This window comes from Ascaphus truei, chromosome 6, assembly GCF_040206685.1.
Source record: "Ascaphus truei isolate aAscTru1 chromosome 6, aAscTru1.hap1, whole genome shotgun sequence".
Classification (NCBI taxonomy): domain Eukaryota; kingdom Metazoa; phylum Chordata; class Amphibia; order Anura; family Ascaphidae; genus Ascaphus; species Ascaphus truei.
This window is the reverse complement of record NC_134488.1, coordinates 61,209,444-61,219,586: the sequence shown is the minus strand read 5'-3', so window position 1 is coordinate 61,219,586 and position 10,143 is coordinate 61,209,444. Positions and strand designations below refer to the sequence as shown.

The window sequence follows — 10,143 nt, the reverse complement described above, 5'->3', positions numbered from 1 at the left end:
ATAGTCCCCTAACTTGGTTATTATGACCATAAGGTTTATCAATCAACAAAGCAGAAAGAGGTTTTTACGCCAAAAGGCCCTTTTGACCAGGCAGTCTTTACCTCCCTCCCTCACCCCCCATGCCCCCCATCCCCCCGACAGACAAAAACAGTCATATCAAAATAAGTGCAAAGGGAGCTCAGTACTAAACACAAACAGTGCTGCAAAAGCGTGCTAGCAAGCACCCCAGCCAGAAGGTCATGTATTATAAATATTCCTGAGCACTACTCAGCCTAATGGCCGGGGCAGGTGTTCCAGTCCATAAAGGGTTTAAAAGTCCTGTGCTCTGTGTGTTGTCTGTTCCAGGTGCAAAGACGTACTGTGCACAGTATCCACCGTCGTGTGCATTCCAAAGTGCGGTGCAATTGTACTAAGGACTCCTAAAGAGGACTAGGCCTGGGGTGTAACTCGGGCTCTGTTACCTACTTCTCGGCCATGGCCAGAGGATCACATGCAATACACTTGTATGTGCTCTGATAAGACTACACTTTATCTTAGCCAAATTGCAGAGAAGTGATATCAAATATATACACGCGTACATGTTCATACACAAATACCTAAACAAATAAACAAAGATACACAAGCACATACACTTCCATTGACTTGCATTGGGGTAGGAGAATCATCTTCAGGGAGACAGCAGAGAAATTATATATTTTTTCAGCTTTAAATCAGGAAGTCTCCCTAGTAAAGGTAGAGTTGGTCAATAGGCTTGTGCCTGTATTGAAGATGAGCAATTTCACAAGATACCAGCAGGTGGTGCTATAGCATATGATTTCTGCAGACAGAAAACTATGTTTGCATCGTAGCAGGGTGATGTGTATTAATGTCCAGAGTGGATCACTGCAGAGCTATGAACATTAATGTGCAGAGCAGAGTGAATCACTGCAGAGCTATGAACATTAATGTGCAGAGCAGTGTGAATCACTGCAGAGCAATGAGTATTAATGTCCAGAGTGGATCACTGCAGAGCTATGAACATTAATGTGCAGAGCAGAGTGAATCACTGCAGAGCTATGAACATTAATGTGCAGAGCAGTGTGAATCACTGCAGAGCAATGAGTATTAATGTCCAGAGTGGATCACTGCAGAGCGATGAGTATTAATGTCCAGAGTGGATCACTGCAGAGCGATGAGTATTAATGTCCAGAGCAGAGTGTATCAGAGATCTGCAGAGTTAGAGGTTAGTAGGAGGTGGATGGGATCTATTGATTATCTCAGAACAATAATAACATATTTCATTTGCTTATAAGAACACAGTTTAGGTAGCGCTAACTATATGGATAATCAATCCCTAAATTAGGGGGCTGCCCTTATACTAAAAACTGACCCCCTGGTCAGATAACAAGAAAGGAAAAAAAAGGATTAGTAATATACAAGGCGCCAACATGAAAGGATATAATCACCACCAGGAGGAGACCGATGAGGATTCCAGGTGATAAAGATGTGCTTAAAAAAAGATTAAAAAACACAGAACATAGTGTAATACTGTTAAAACAAACAACATATACTATTACTAATTATATATCAGCTGAGATCAAGGGTGAATGGAAATAACAACATTTAATAAAATAATTAAAACACTGGACATACAAAACATATACAAATGAAAATTACAATGGGTAACAATTAAGGACAATTAATATGGGACCATGTAACAGCTGCACTGGGTGGATTGCCCACTCACCGGACGAAAGATATATATATGCAGTGGATATATCTGAGAGTATCCCCTCTCCTTTTTCCAGCTACCACTGCTATCGCATCCGCATCAGGGCCAGGGAGAAGGTTGCAGCACGCCAGACTGTGTGTGCCTCTCTGGATCCTCGTTTCCCCGCAGCTGGGCAAGTGTAGCACAGTGAATTGGTGCAGCTCTCACCGCTGCTGCGCCGAGTGTTGGGCCAAAGGGGAAAGGCTATGCACGCTAGACAGCGTGAGACTCCCTCCGCACTGGCGTTCTCTCCTCGCGGTAGTTGGAACTTTGCAACAGCAGATTCGAGCGGATTTAGTGATAGTCAACAGCAGATTCGTCACGGAGCTTGCAGGCAATGGCAATGCACTGGTTCAGGTCCCCACGGATTAACCCTACGCGTTTCGAGAGCGAGCTGCTCTCTTCCTCAGGGGTTCTAACAATGTGTCTCACAGTGTCCTCTTATATAGGTGTCCAAATAGGTCCAATTAGCACCCTAATTTAATTGTTGCACATGCGCAATCAACAGTGTGTGGAAATCAATGTCCTTTTACTCACACATGCGCAGTGGTTCTCAATGGTGGAAAAACAAATATAAACATGTTAAAAATAACGATCTCAGCTGTATATATATATATATAAACATATTAACATATTATAATATGTATATGATGAATTATAGCACTAAATTGGTGATATTAAAAATAAAAATAAAAATATAAACCAAACAGTGAAAAGTGTCTTTGTGCAATGTGTTATAGTGAGTATTAAATAATAGCCCTGAAAACAGTTGCTGTGAGGAATATTTAAATTGAGTTTTAGAATAATGTATATAAAACATATAAAGTGTACTATGTGATTTTAAATAATAATCTCCTATACAATTTGTGATTAGATAATGTGTATTAATAAACAGTGAATTATTTGTCATATAATATTTGTGTAAAAATATATATGTGTGGTGATTCTCAAATTTATAACAAGTGAATGGGTGTATATATATAATGTAAATAAACTCCAAGTTAAAAAAAAAATAAAAAAATTTTGGTAAATATATGTGCTTATAAAGTGACAATGTTTATCCATTTAATATGAAAACATGATATTTCTACCAATATTTAACATAATTTGAAGTTACACCAATTAATAAAAATTACACCAATGAATAAAAAATGTATACAATACAATATTTATACAATAATATTTATCATCTTTATGCTAATTGTATGCAATACAATACTTGTACATTAATATCATATTTATTACACCCTTTAAAGCAAGAATCAAGAATACAAACAGAATGGACAATCTATTATTTGAATTACATAGCCAAAAAAGGTTTCAAATCGAAGTCAACGTTGAGGCCAAGTGGGGATAGGGTCTTTAGCTCGTAAATCCAATAAGACTCCCGTCTCCCCAATTGGCCTACAGCGTTTCCTCCTCTCCAGTTTGGGGTGATGGTCTCAATTGCCGTACATTTCAAACCAGTGGGATCTTGGTTGTGCACTTGTTGAAAATGATGGGATACGTTGTGCGTTGTTAACCCTCTTCTGACGTTATATATATGTTCATATATACGTCTTTGGACGGGTCTGGTAGTCATACCCACATATTGCAGACCACATGGACACTCCAAGAGATATATTACAAATGAACTTTTACAAGTGATGTGTTGTTGAATAATATAATTTTTGGATGTCTTATTAGATGTGTATTGAGATGTTTTAGTACTATATTTGCACGCAGTACACCTATTACATGGGAAGTAGCCTTTGTTTGTGACATTATTACGTACCTTTGGTTCTAAAGATGGGCAGCTAGGGGCTAATTTACGTCCGATGTTTGGAGCTCTAGTAAATACTATCTGAGGATGTTCTGGCAATATCCCTTCAAGTTCTTTATCTTTTTTGAGGATGGGCCAATATTTTTTAAATATTTTCCTTATATTTGGTGCCATCTGATTGTATTGTGTTATAAAACTAATATTAGCATTTTTGTTTTTATCTTTATTCTTGTACTGTAAAAGATTAGATCTTTCCATCGCTGCCACTTCTGTTATCGTATTGTCAAGATCTTTTGAAGAATACTCTCTATCCAGAAATTTTTGCTTAAGATCTTTAGCTTGACTTTGAAATGTTTTGGCACATGAACTATTCCTTTTGAGTCTGATAAATTGTCCCTTGGGTATATTTTTAACCCAAGAGGGATTGTGGTGACTGCGTGCATGGAGATAATTGTTTGCCTGTACGGGCTTGAAATAAGTGCAAGTTGCTATTTGGTCATGATCGGCCGAAATGAGTAAATCTAGATATTCTATAGATGTTGAACTAGAATTAAAAGTGAATGTTAAATTATATGTGTTTTGATTCATATAATTTTTGAATTCTTCTAAGTGCTCTAAAGTGCCGGACCATATAAAAATAATGTCATCTATGTAGCGCCGCCACAGGACCAAATCCGCTCCGAATGGGCAACTGGACCATATATGATGTTCTTCCCAGCTACCCATAAATAAATTCGCATAGCTGGGAGCGAATTTGGTACCCATGGCGGTGCCACACACCTGTAAATAATACTTGGACATAAAATTAAAAAAATTGTGCGTTAAAATAAATTGAATTCCAGAAATAATAAATGACTTTTGGTCTGTGGATAAGGTGATATCTTTATCTAATGTATCAGAAATTGCTTTGCATCCTTGGTTATGGTTAATAACTGTATATAAAGAACTTACATCAGCTGTGACAAAATAGTAATGTGATTTCCATTGGATGTCTTTGAGGGTCTGCAATATGTGGGTAGTGTCCCTGACATAGGAGGGCAACTGCACAACGTATGGCTGAAGTTTATTATCAATATACTGGGATAGATGTGAAGTTAAAGATTGTATTCCCGATATAATCGGTCGGCCGGGGGGAAAGTTTAAATTTTTATGGATTTTTGGTATGATATAAAATAAAGGAATACGTGGATGTAAATTATAAAGAAAATCAAATTCATGCTTAGTAATGATTTGTTGGTCTAAACCTGTAGTGAGTAATTTACATAATGATTGCTGATATTGAACAGTAGGGTCAGTAGGGAGGGGTTGGTATGTGGACACATCTCCTAGAATCCTAAGAGACTCCTCGATATAATATAATTTGTCCATAATTACCAAACCCCCCCCTTTGTCAGCAGGTTTAATGATTATTGTATCATTTTCCTCAAGTGCACGTAGAATGTTTTTATCTTCCACACTTAAATTATCGTGTTTGATTTTAAAGTTACGGCTTTGAACCTCAATATCATCAGTGACCATTTGGGCAAACGTGTCCACAAATGGACCACTCACAAATCTCGGGAAAAACGTTGATGGATTTTTAAATATTTTATTTTGTTGGGGTACAGCAGAGATGGGTAGTTGACTATTTCCATCTGATCTAGTAAGCGCATCCCTTAGGAAATATTTCTTGAGGCATAGCTTTCGTACATAGCGTTGAATATCTATGTACAACTTAAAGCTATCAGGGCCTGTTACTGGAGCAAAGGATAATCCCTTAGCTAATAAGTTTTTCTCCTTTGCTGTAACTTTGTATTTACTGATATTAAATATATTATTGTTTAAAGGTTTTTTTCTTAGTGTTTTATTACCTTTTCCATTCTTTCGCCCTCCTCTCGTTCCTCTAAGGTGTTTTTTCGCTTTTTGTTGTGTGTCTCTCTTGCGGATCCATCTCTCCCCAATAAGTCCCTTATTGCCTCTTTGGCATTCTTGGTTTCCTTGGACTGTCTCCAATCTAAAAAAGAGAATGTTGCCCTCTCTTCCTCACGACCAGAGGCAGTGTGATGCCGTTCTCTATCTAAATCAACTAGAGGTTGGTATTTATTGTGATGGTTATATTGATCAAAGATATTGTCCATATCTTTCTCTAATTGATTACAAGAAACAATTGTTGTACTTGGTTCATTTGAGGAACTAGTAGTCACTGATGGTACATTTGATCTAGATGTCTGTCTAACCAAATTGGGTTTAGGATGTGTATATTGTTTTCTCTGCGGTTTTGGTGACATAAATTGTACTGGTTCGTTAGATGTGATTTTGTTGCTGGGGATAATCTTCCTATATGTAGATGGAATCTTATGTGAATAATCCTTAGGATATTTATCTTTATTAGATTTTGTTTGATCAAAATCTTGTTTAGATTTTTTCCAGTTTCTATAACGGCCAGTTGCATAATCTATTTTGTCACGTTGAAACTTCACCTGTTTAGAGGTGATAGTTTCATTCTGTAGTTTGTCCATTCTGTTTTTAATTCTAGACTCCAGCAAGGGTAACTCACTGTGGTCTTTATATTTTTCAAAATATCCCTTCATGTCATTGATTTCCTTATCTAATGTTTCAAGGCATACTTTGCGTTTTGATATTAAAAGGCGCATTAATTCGAAGGAACAATTGTCTAGGATGCGGTTCCATTCCAGAATGAATGATTCACTTTGAAAATCGCTTGTGGGTTTTTTGAATAGTCTCAACCCACGTGGAATACGTTTTTGCTCCACATATTTTTCTATTGTTATGGCATCCCACAATTGTTTATTCTCATTAATGAGGAGTTTTTCCAATTTGTCTGCCATTTCTTGTATATCATTTTGGACATTGTCAACAACAATTGGAACTTCATCATCAGAAAATATACGGTTAATATCAATATTTCTGGTAACTCTTTGTGCAAATAACATAGACATAGTAATATAGAAAGCAGCTAGCCTTGGGGGGGGAAACAACAGATAAGAACACAGTTTAGGTAGCGCTAACTATATGGATAATCAATCCCTAAATTAGGGGGCTGCCCTTATACTAAAAACTGACCCCCTGGTCAGATAACAAGAAAGGAAAAAAAAGGATTAGTAATATACAAGGCGCCAACATGAAAGGATATAATCACCACCAGGAGGAGACCGATGAGGATTCCAGGTGATAAAGATGTGCTTAAAAAAAGATTAAAAAACACAGAACATAGTGTAATACTGTTAAAACAAACAACATATACTATTACTAATTATATATCAGCTGAGATCAAGGGTGAATGGAAATAACAACATTTAATAAAATAATTAAAACACTGGACATACAAAACATATACAAATGAAAATTACAATGGGTAACAATTAAGGACAATTAATATGGGACCATGTAACAGCTGCACTGGGTGGATTGCCCACTCACCGGACGAAAGATATATATATGCAGTGGATATATCTGAGAGTATCCCCTCTCCTTTTTCCAGCTACCACTGCTATCGCATCCGCATCAGGGCCAGGGAGAAGGTTGCAGCACGCCAGACTGTGTGTGCCTCTCTGGATCCTCGTTTCCCCGCAGCTGGGCAGGTGTAGCACAGTGAATTGGTGCAGCTCTCACCGCTGCTGCGCCGAGTGTTGGGCCAAAGGGGAAAGGCTATGCACGCTAGACAGCGTGAGACTCCCTCCGCACTGGCGTTCTCTCCTCGCGGTAGTTGGAACTTTGCAACAGCAGATTCGAGCGGATTTAGTGATAGTCAACAGCAGATTCGTCACGGAGCTTGCAGGCAATGGCAATGCACTGGTTCAGGTCCCCACGGATTAACCCTACGCGTTTCGAGAGCGAGCTGCTCTCTTCCTCAGGGGTTCTAACAATGTGTCTCACAGTGTCCTCTTATATAGGTGTCCAAATAGGTCCAATTAGCACCCTAATTTAATTGTTGCACATGCGCAATCAACAGTGTGTGGAAATCAATGTCCTTTTACTCACACATGCGCAGTGGTTCTCAATGGTGGAAAAACAAATATAAACATGTTAAAAATAACGATCTCAGCTGTATATATATATATATAAACATATTAACATATTATAATATGTATATGATGAATTATAGCACTAAATTGGTGATATTAAAAATAAAAATAAAAATATAAACCAAACAGTGAAAAGTGTCTTTGTGCAATGTGTTATAGTGAGTATTAAATAATAGCCCTGAAAACAGTTGCTGTGAGGAATATTTAAATTGAGTTTTAGAATAATGTATATAAAACATATAAAGTGTACTATGTGATTTTAAATAATAATCTCCTATACAATTTGTGATTAGATAATGTGTATTAATAAACAGTGAATTATTTGTCATATAATATTTGTGTAAAAATATATATGTGTGGTGATTCTCAAATTTATAACAAGTGAATGGGTGTATATATATAATGTAAATAAACTCCAAGTTAAAAAAAAAATAAAAAAATTTTGGTAAATATATGTGCTTATAAAGTGACAATGTTTATCCATTTAATATGAAAACATGATATTTCTACCAATATTTAACATAATTTGAAGTTACACCAATTAATAAAAATTACACCAATGAATAAAAAATGTATACAATACAATATTTATACAATAATATTTATCATCTTTATGCTAATTGTATGCAATACAATACTTGTACATTAATATCATATTTATTACACCCTTTAAAGCAAGAATCAAGAATACAAACAGAATGGACAATCTATTATTTGAATTACATAGCCAAAAAAGGTTTCAAATCGAAGTCAACGTTGAGGCCAAGTGGGGATAGGGTCATTAAACCTGCTGACAAAGGGGGGGGTTTGGTAATTATGGACAAATTATATTATATCGAGGAGTCTCTTAGGATTCTAGGAGATGTGTCCACATACCAACCCCTCCCTACTGACCCTACTGTTCAATATCAGCAATCATTATGTAAATTACTCACTACAGGTTTAGACCAACAAATCATTACTAAGCATGAATTTGATTTTCTTTATAATTTACATCCACGTATTCCTTTATTTTATATCATACCAAAAATCCATAAAAATTTAAACTTTCCCCCCGGCCGACCGATTATATCGGGAATACAATCTTTAACTTCACATCTATCCCAGTATATTGATAATAAACTTCAGCCATACGTTGTGCAGTTGCCCTCCTATGTCAGGGACACTACCCACATATTGCAGACCCTCAAAGACATCCAATGGAAATCACATTACTATTTTGTCACAGCTGATGTAAGTTCTTTATATACAGTTATTAACCATAACCAAGGATGCAAAGCAATTTCTGATACATTAGATAAAGATATCACCTTATCCACAGACCAAAAGTCATTTATTATTTCTGGAATTCAATTTATTTTAACGCACAATTTTTTTAATTTTATGTCCAAGTATTATTTACAGGTGTGTGGCACCGCCATGGGTACCAAATTCGCTCCCAGCTATGCGAATTTATTTATGGGTAGCTGGGAAGAACATCATATATGGTCCAGTTGCCCATTCGGAGCGGATTTGGTCCTGTGGCGGCGCTACATAGATGACATTATTTTTATATGGTCCGGCACTTTAGAGCACTTAGAAGAATTCAAAAATTATATGAATCAAAACACATATAATTTAACATTCACTTTTAATTCTAGTTCAACATCTATAGAATATCTAGATTTACTCATTTCGGCCGATCATGACCAAATAGCAACTTGCACTTATTTCAAGCCCGTACAGGCAAACAATTATCTCCATGCACGCAGTCACCACAATCCCTCTTGGGTTAAAAATATACCCAAGGGACAATTTATCAGACTCAAAAGGAATAGTTCATGTGCCAAAACATTTCAAAGTCAAGCTAAAGATCTTAAGCAAAAATTTCTGGATAGAGAGTATTCTTCAAAAGATCTTGACAATACGATAACAGAAGTGGCAGCGATGGAAAGATCTAATCTTTTACAGTACAAGAATAAAGATAAAAACAAAAATGCTAATATTAGTTTTATAACACAATACAATCAGATGGCACCAAATATAAGGAAAATATTTAAAAAATATTGGCCCATCCTCAAAAAAGATAAAGAACTTGAAGGGATATTGCCAGAACATCCTCAGATAGTATTTACTAGAGCTCCAAACATCGGACGTAAATTAGCCCCTAGCTGCCCATCTTTAGAACCAAAGGTACGTAATAATGTCACAAACAAAGGCTACTTCCCATGTAATAGGTGTACTGCGTGCAAATATAGTACTAAAACATCTCAATACACATCTAATAAGACATCCAAAAATTATATTATTCAACAACACATCACTTGTAAAAGTTCATTTGTAATATATCTCTTGGAGTGTCCATGTGGTCTGCAATATGTGGGTATGACTACCAGACCCGTCCAAAGACGTATATATGAACATATATATAACGTCAGAAGAGGGTTAACAACGCACAACGTATCCCATCATTTTCAACAAGTGCACAACCAAGATCCCACTGGTTTGAAATGTACGGCAATTGAGACCATCACCCCAAACTGGAGAGGAGGAAACGCTGTAGGCCAATTGGGGAGACGGGAGTCTTATTGGATTTACGAGCTAAAGACCCTATCCCCACTTGGCCT

At 36.6% G+C, this 10,143-nt stretch overlaps 1 protein-coding gene across 5 annotated transcripts in view; it reads left to right on the top strand.

Moving 5' to 3' along the window:
• The window catches only part of LOC142497113 (CYFIP-related Rac1 interactor A-like), an 86,952-nt gene that overhangs the window by 32,591 nt on the left and 44,218 nt on the right, over positions 1-10,143 (top strand). The window lies entirely within an intron of this gene.